This window comes from Fopius arisanus, unplaced genomic scaffold, assembly GCF_000806365.1.
Source record: "Fopius arisanus strain USDA-PBARC FA_bdor unplaced genomic scaffold, ASM80636v1 scaffold00106, whole genome shotgun sequence".
Classification (NCBI taxonomy): domain Eukaryota; kingdom Metazoa; phylum Arthropoda; class Insecta; order Hymenoptera; family Braconidae; genus Fopius; species Fopius arisanus.
In genome coordinates this window covers 5,873-14,482 of record NW_011887845.1, presented here as the reverse complement: position 1 = coordinate 14,482, position 8,610 = coordinate 5,873, and the positions used below count along the sequence as shown (strand labels likewise).

The window sequence follows — 8,610 nt, the reverse complement described above, 5'->3', positions numbered from 1 at the left end:
GGTATATTGAAAAGCCCAGAGCAACTCGTACATTCTGATTGTAATACTCGAGCATGGAAAAAGTTTTAGAAACTAAAACCTCAAGTTGCAGAGTGGCTGTTCTCTACTCTGTTAACCGTGTATATATACATTTTTTTTTTAGTTTTTTTAACCATCAGTTTTCTAGGTCGAAGAGACTCGCATCAGAGGTTACGGGTAAAGCTCGATAGAGAGGTTTTTCCCGTAAGGCTTACGAAGTGCTGGGAGAAAATCCAGGGGTTACTGTGTTGTTGCGAAAAAGGTGGTTGATGGTGAATTTTCGTTCGCACTACCTAATCCCAAAGTTCCTGTCTGATCCAATCGCATTTCAGTTACTAACATTTCCACTTTGTGTTCCGAAGTGACGAAGAAGTTTTCGCACGACGAATTTACTGGGTAATTGCTGAAAGACAAATTGAAAAATCATTCTCCGTACTCCGAGGATTGTCTGTCCATTTGGAATTATGATTACGGGAGGAGAAGTTATTCGTTAAAATTCTTGGATTTAACTGGACTATAATTATTTATATTTAATTTATAATTAATTAGGTATTTGGATTTTTTTCGAAAGAAATTTCTCGCACGAAAAATATTTCGCCGGTGTATCCTACACCCTGCAGTCCAGTGTATTTTCCTGTGATTTATGACGTGAAATTTCATCGGAAATTTCCAAAGATTGAGGAATTGAGGTGATGGGAGTGATGTATTGATAGATTTGTTGTTAAATCGAGGAGAATAGTTGTAAATGGCGTGTTTGTCACGAATTGAAGTTGACGACAGTTGGGGCAAGGACATGAGCTTCAATGGAGATGAATCCGAGTATCTCTGGATCGAGTGAGGATCGATGTTCATGATTCCACAAGTAGATGAAGCCTGGATCGAGATAGATAAACAGAGACAAACGAATAGAGAGAGGAGAATCTGGTAAAGGGCTGGAATAACTCGCAGGGGCTTCCCAGGGTGGAATAGTCCAGCACCCCTCGGCTAAATTGCTGACTACTCGTGTTCGTACAGTCAGATGTGCGCCTAGGGCTTGGAACATCGCCAATCTCCGAACTAGGATCAGTACATATATATCCTCTCGGATTTTGGGCCTCGTTTATATATGGAAATCCCTCACCACTCCAAGGACGTCGACACCAACGTGAGTGCTTTCGATCGAAACTTGCGATGTGCCGCATTAACCCCAGAAAACTCAACCATCTTGTTTATCTTCGTTACAATTTCGCTTTTCCTTGGTTCTCCACATTTTTTTTTTATCTTCACTCCTTTTTTCTGTCGTCCTTCATCTGCTGAAAATTTTTTAATTTATATTTATATACGATTTTTTAATCATTGTTTAAAAAATTCTTTTTTAAAAAAGAAAATTCATAAAAATTTCACTGATAAATGAAAGTGAAAGGGTTGGATAGAATTGATTGCTGGAAATAATGGATTTGTTTTAATTTAGGAATTTTTATAATGGATCTGGAAGATTTTTCCAAGTCTAGATAATTTTATTGTGTTAGCAGGGGCTAGGAGGTACTTCATGAAATTGTAGAATTGTGAGGATAATTCCTCTTGGAGTCGACCGAGCAGAAGTATTGGAGTACCCTTACAGAACATTCAACAGATCTCAAGGATCTCCAGAGTAGAAAGACGCAGTATTTGGTTATATAAGAACCACTCGAAGGGATTGAATAGATCGTCGAAAAACATGACACACTAATTAAATATCTAATCCGACTAATCCCCCAGGAAAACGGAATTTCCCTGATCACTCAAATGGTACTGTAAATATTGAATGATAATAATTATCGAAACATATTAATTAAACCACAAGAATGGAATTCCTCATTATTCGTGATGAGCATCGAAACCCTCTATTCACCTGATGGACTCTCATTACAACTGCATTTGGACTTGCAATTAAATACACCGAAATTGATATCACTATTATGAATGAAATTTTAATGGAAAATAAATCATAGAACATATTGCTACATCGGTATTGCGATGTTCGTTGAATAATGCTCTCCCGAGGGATGAGACTCGGGTGTAATGAATCACATTGGTTTTGGGAAACTGATGGAGAATTCATAGTTTTCATCAATTTAGGAAACTCAAACGGTGCGATACAGTTTCCGAGGATTAAATTAGTCACGAATTTCGAAATCAGTTCGATATTGAATCGGTATTGCTATGTATAGGTAAAACCGATTTGTTACTCTTCATTTTATTTAATCAACGATCAATTTCAATAATGGCCTCTTTATTGTATTAAGTTGATTATTTTAATCGTTTTAGGTTAATTTATTTATTGTATTACATTATTCTCGGTATCGTTCACTGGGGGGACCATCACTTAATTCATTTGTGGAATTTATTTAGTGAAATGAGGAAATACATTTTTTTGAGAAAATCATTTTTTTGGGAAATCTCTCGGGAAAACTTGAGAGTTCTGGGTAGGGGATCTCTTTATGAGTCCATAAGAATATTGAATTCAATTGAGAGATGAAAATAATTTTTTTTCGAAAATCGATGAAAATACTTTTTTTTTTCATCGGGGAAAAAATTTTTTTTTCGAAAATCAAATTTTTTTTGAAAATTCACAGGATATCTCGTGAGTTCTGAGTAGCGGACCTCTCGATTGGTCCAAATAAAATTGAGTTCAATTAAAAAATGAAAATAAATTTTTTTTCGAAAATCGATGAAAATAATTTTTTTTTCGAAAATCGATGAAAATCAATTTTTTTGTGACAATTCTCGGAATAACGTGTGAGTTCTGAGTAGCGAACCTCTCGATTGGTCCAAAAAAAATTGAATTCAATTGAAAGCTAAAAATAATTTTTTTTTTAAATCGAGGAAAATGCATTTTTTTCGAAAATCGATGAAAGTACATTTTTTTCGAAAATCGATGAAAATACATTTTTTTCGAACACTTTTTTTAGGTTTCCTCCCTGAATATTACACAACAACAATCAAAGAAACTTGTTCAAGTTAATGTAACTTCCTCCGGGCGTTGGCTCGCCGGAACTCAACGACTTTAAATTCGGAAATTGTGTCTTGAAACTTTGTTGTTAAGTCAACTTAAACTTCATTAGTCCTCTTTAATGGACCCAGTGACCGCGTTCAATTAACGATTTTCCTGGTAGTGCTGCCCGGTAAAAATTACCGGTATCCAACAAATGGTTTTTCAATGAATCACATAAGGCTGCAATTCCCCAATCTATTCGAAACTCATAAAGATTCAAACATTCTGCTTGTGAAAATAATAAATAAAAAAATCCATAATCTCTATTTTTATCTGTTCACCTCATGACTAACCTCAGATTATTTATCACTAATAAAATTTATTCATTCTAGTCACACGATTGGATTCGATCCTTGGCAGGAGTTTTGTGAACTTTATATCAGGGAATTTTTTCTCTACCACACTCCTTCCCTCTCCTCGGCAAAACGTATACTAACCCTCTGGATTTGCTCCAGCGATTTTTCAATCAGTGCTTATCTGGAGGTGAATTTTCGAAGAAAGAAAATAAAAAATTCTCCCCACGACGGATTAAGCAACTTCAAACGAAACGTCATCACATCCCTGTGGAATTCCCTTCAATTTGCGGATGAGATTTCTCCTTTTACTCCAGAAAAAAAGAACTTCAGGAATCACTAAGAATATTCATCGTCGATGGTACATAGATAGAATATTAGAATATTAATGTCAATACTCTAGATTGAAAATCGATTATTCGAAAATTGGTATTATAAAAAATCGATTATTCGCTGAAAATGAGGCAATAATACGATTGATTCGGGAATATCGATAATTAGCAATATCTAAATCTTTCTGAAGTTCAAAGGTCATCTGGTTATCTACAAGGATTTATAACCCAATGCAAAAGATCGCTGTAGATAACACCACTAATTAATTAAACGTCTCGCTACGGATTTTCCAGTGGTCAAATTTATTCGCGTTGAGAGTTTGGTACATGTAGACGAAATGAAAAAAACGAGTCAAGCATGTCGCATGCAACCACGATTTTATACCGCTTTTCCATCGTGAATCTTCGTTTCCCTGTCCTTAATAGTTTCTGTCTGCTACAGGTATACGAGCTCCAGGTTTTTCCGCCATTCTTCTCCATTTCTCCGGAGTTAATTAAATAACTACAATGAGACCATATGAGAGAAAAATAAAATTGCGATTTTTGTTTGACTCCAGCATTTTTTTTTAATTATTACTGCGGAATTTCCACTCGTCAGTAATTAAATTCTGGGGAGAGCGAGAAAATGAAAGATTTTCAAATGTCAATAACTCGTAAACCCCTGAGCAAAATCAAACGATTTTTTTTTATTTCAAAGATTAAAAACAGAAATCGAAAATGGAGTGGAAATCGTTGAATTTTACTCTCCCGATCTCAAGTTATCTACAATTAAAGCCGTTCCACTCTCCCACGCTCTCCCCGATGATATGATTTTAATTTAAATTGCACTGATGATATTCGAAACGATTTTTCGATCTGATATGGATCGGATCGTCAAGAGGACTCCATGTAAACAGAAAATCGGACAGCCAGAAACAATGCCTTGATGAAACTCCATTTCCTGGATTTTACGAGAGCGATTGTCAATACCGATTCCGTAAGCTAGCTACAGGAGGCACGTCCAACATTTTTACGATTTTCATGGAATCGGATAATAACCTTTGTGAGATACTACCTGAAATACGCTGATTCATCAAAAATCGGTAATAGCCTTGAAATTTTAACGAATCAATTCCAATCAGCATTCACTGCACATGCCAAATAGCCAACGCTTGAGAATTTTATGAATACATTTCGTAAATTACATTTCCATATTAATAATCTTTCTCCAGCTCAATTTCCTTTAGTTTGTGAATTTTTTCGGGGCTGAGGTACTTCACATCGAAATTTTTCTTCAAGTTCATTTTTTTTTCCATTTCAACTAAAACGAGAATTTTTTTTCTGAAAAAATTCCAAATGAGGACTTTATCACTTATAAAATCAATTAATTTTTTTCTTTCAATTTATTTTTCAGATTCTGCAAACGCGAATTTTTCGAATTCGAATTCGAATTCCGGGAAGTGGAATTCTTTTATCTCCGGATGTTAATTGATCATTTTAGTGGGATTTTGAGTGATTCGGCGCACTGGTGTCACTAAAAATTTCTTTTCCACTCGAATGATGGACATTCGTGATTCGCTTAAATGTATATTAGCGTTTACATGCAATATTCAGTGGGTATGAGCGGTGCTGGCGTTAATTTTGACGTTGCAGAGGGTATTAACTCAGCGATAATTTCGTGGCAACATATTAGCGGATGAGGTACGTCAAGTCGTGTTATGTGTAATAATGACAAAATACGAGGAAGGTGTTATGACGTTATCAGAATCTGAGATATATTATATCCCATCGCGAGTCTATTAATATTTTATAGAGACGCGCAACCTAACCTAACCTAACCGTCAGTTTTCTTTACAGATTTGGTGGAAGAAAATTTCCAAAAATTTCTAATCGTCCGGAGAACCTTGAATATTGAATTTTGAAAATGACGTAAATATTGCAAAATAAATGGATTCGCCAATGAAGAAGAAGTTCTGAAAAATTTCAAGTGTTTTTGCATTTGAAAAGGAAAAACCAGAGATCATGCCGGTTATCACTTGATTCAATTACATGTTTCTGCACTTAAATTTATTTCTTATCGGGATAAATGCAACCAGATCAACACAAACGCATTCACACCATATCAACATTTTGATTGACTCTAATGAATTCCGTGAACTTAACCTGAATTCTATTCCGAGAGCATAAAATTACAGCACTAATTGAATATCTATTTTTATCCTGCATCAGTCATTCGCATGTAAATTCAGTTGAGAAGTGAAATTGTTACGTTGCAAATGCTTTCGAGAGTGAATTTGGATTATTTCAACTGTTTGCATCACTGTTGATGTAACGTCAGACGAGGAACAGTCATTCCGGTAAGTAAATGCAGAATACTCGAATTCAAAATTTCAGTTTCATGACTCATCCTAAACAAACACCACATTTCCGATCACTTATCTACGAGCAAACATTCCTGATAAAATGTCTGGCTGGCAACTGTTTGGATTCATTCTGATACGTAGGAAACAAATTAGCAATGAAGAAAAATAAATATCATCCGGACAAATTCGGAGAGAAATGTAATCCATTCACAGGGTCATTCGAATTTTCAATTAAGAGTCTCAATTAAATTTTAGTTAATAATTTCTCATTTTTCTATAAACGGATGGAGACAAATCCGATTGATTGAGTGGAGAGATTATTCGGAACCGGATATCATCTGGATATTTCCGATAATCGTAAAAGCATGACGTATTTTATCCAATTACCCATCCACGTATACTATATTGATGAAAAGACGAATCTTCCATTCACATATGAATGAGTAACTTCATTCGGATTTAATTCCATTAAAAATTATCGTCTATCTTCATCCGATTTTATGAATAATTTTATATTCAGCGCCTCAGTCTACCCACAACAAAAAATAATTACCTATTCATTAATAAAATTATTAACATTGAATTAAAATACAACCTATTGTTATTCAGAGTATTATTTTTTTAATTATTTGTAGAATCAATCATTCAATTAGTGTGAATCGTATTATTTTATTCTGATCACCTAATTAAAACCATTGGCACTTTGGAGTCAGTGGTCACTGGTAGCAGTAGAGTAGCCAGTGTTGGGGCACAGTTGGCGTTCTGTGGGATTATCCATATATTTTTTCGTGGTCCTACCGAAATTCAAGTGAATGAAGAATCCGGGAATACAGGATGAAAAATATACAGGAGAAAAATGGAAAAATTTTGCCAATACTCAGTGTGACCTGGTGTAATTATAATTGCTTCATTTATTTCGGGAAATTCGATCACGTACGCTGGGTATCAGATAACTCTGGCGTTCATTTACACCTTAATGGGGAATATTGGAAGTTACACGGGTTAAGCAGTCCAGCCAACCCTTCATATTGAATAATCGTGGTATGTATAACCGGTAGGTTGCAGTATCAGAAGGGACTATATGCCCAATGCTGCCGGAGGCGAAGCCCTTCGATGTAATTATACCAGCCAAGCCTCAATTGTCATGGTCACATCAATACCAAACCCAATAGACATGGCTGGCCTCAGGAAGATGTTAATCGTGCCCTTGGACAATGTCACAAGCGTAACTCTAGATTAACACCATTCGCGAATATCGTATTCCTCAGGTTTGGGAATCAACTGGAGTTTCCGAGGACATGCCACTCCCAATTGGTTTTGATTCAATCCATAACCTTGAATTATACCGACTCCATTGCTGGCGTGATAAGATGGCGGACGGGAACAAAATGGCGTGTTCGAATTTCAGTCAGAATGTTGATTTCATTTTTTATTATACAATTTTATTTTTTGCGTAAAGCTCACAATTTCAAATTAATCTTGAATATTTTTTTCATTGGTTTTTTGAGTTATGTGATTTTTGATTTTTGAGGGAAGTCTGAATTTTTGGATTTGTCGGCAAAATTCAACATCAGAGATAATTCCTTTTTTACACATATATAGAAACATATTATAAAAAAAATAAAATACAAATAAAAAAAAATATATATATATTATAAAAAAAATATAAAAGATATTATTAAAAAAAAATTACATTGATAATGTGAATTCATTGAAAAAGTGGATCTCTCCGGGAAACCTTAACAAATTTCTATCTGTTTCCGAAATTTTTAAAATCAATCAATATTTTCACCGTGAAAACCGGAATATAGTTACCGCACTATTGTCTGAAATTCCCCGAGGGATTAATTACCCAATTAATAAAAATTCATCTTCACCGATGACGGATGTGCTGTCAAACCTAGAGATATCTGCGCACAACATAATCTCTGGCCGGAGGTATTAATATCCGAGAATGACCAGCAGCCCACACACTATTGCAAGTGCAACTAGGCATGAACGAGTTTAACGAGTTGACATTCCACAAGAATTTTCATCTCAAACCGTGAAATGCCATCGTGAACGGCCAGATGTCTGACAGCCAACTGTCAAGTTTTTGGGGTTGTCCCTAAATGATTAAAGTACCACCGAGATCTCCAGGAAATAGGATTTTGGATTAGTTCCAACGAAAAAAAAAAAAAAAAAGAGGGGAATAAACAGAGGGAGGTTTGACGGTTGTGAATGGCTTTCACGAGGAAATAGTGTGAGGGTCGCCTGACGTCACATCCAATTGATCAAAGAAATTCTACGCACTTGTAAGACCATTTCCAAGGAATGCCAGAACGATAAGATTTTATGAAGTACTTGAGTCACATTCCCGTGTATATATACTTGCTTGACGTGCCAGGATGATGATTCGGTCGAGAAAGCATGCAATTGACATGCAAATCGTGGGATTCACTGTGTTTAAATCCACTTCTGGTAAACTGCCAACAATTTCATTATAGGTATTGGTCAATGCGCGTTAGATTCATCGCGCTCAACGCAAATTGTCTAAACAAAAAGATTGATCGTTAGCACAATGTGACTTTTTGTGGGGGGAAAAAAGAACCCGAGGCACTGGATGAATTGAG

General features: G+C 35.5%; 1 long non-coding RNA gene across 1 annotated transcript; it reads left to right on the top strand.

Annotated features, from left to right (window-relative positions):
- The first annotated feature begins 5,146 nt into the window (after positions 1-5,146).
- On the top strand, positions 5,147-7,137 carry LOC105271261 (uncharacterized). The gene is made up of 3 exons (XR_892632.1): positions 5,147-5,336; positions 5,493-5,992; positions 7,057-7,137. It is a non-coding gene; the product is annotated as an uncharacterized lncRNA (long non-coding RNA).
- Positions 7,138-8,610: the final 1,473 nt, after the last annotated feature.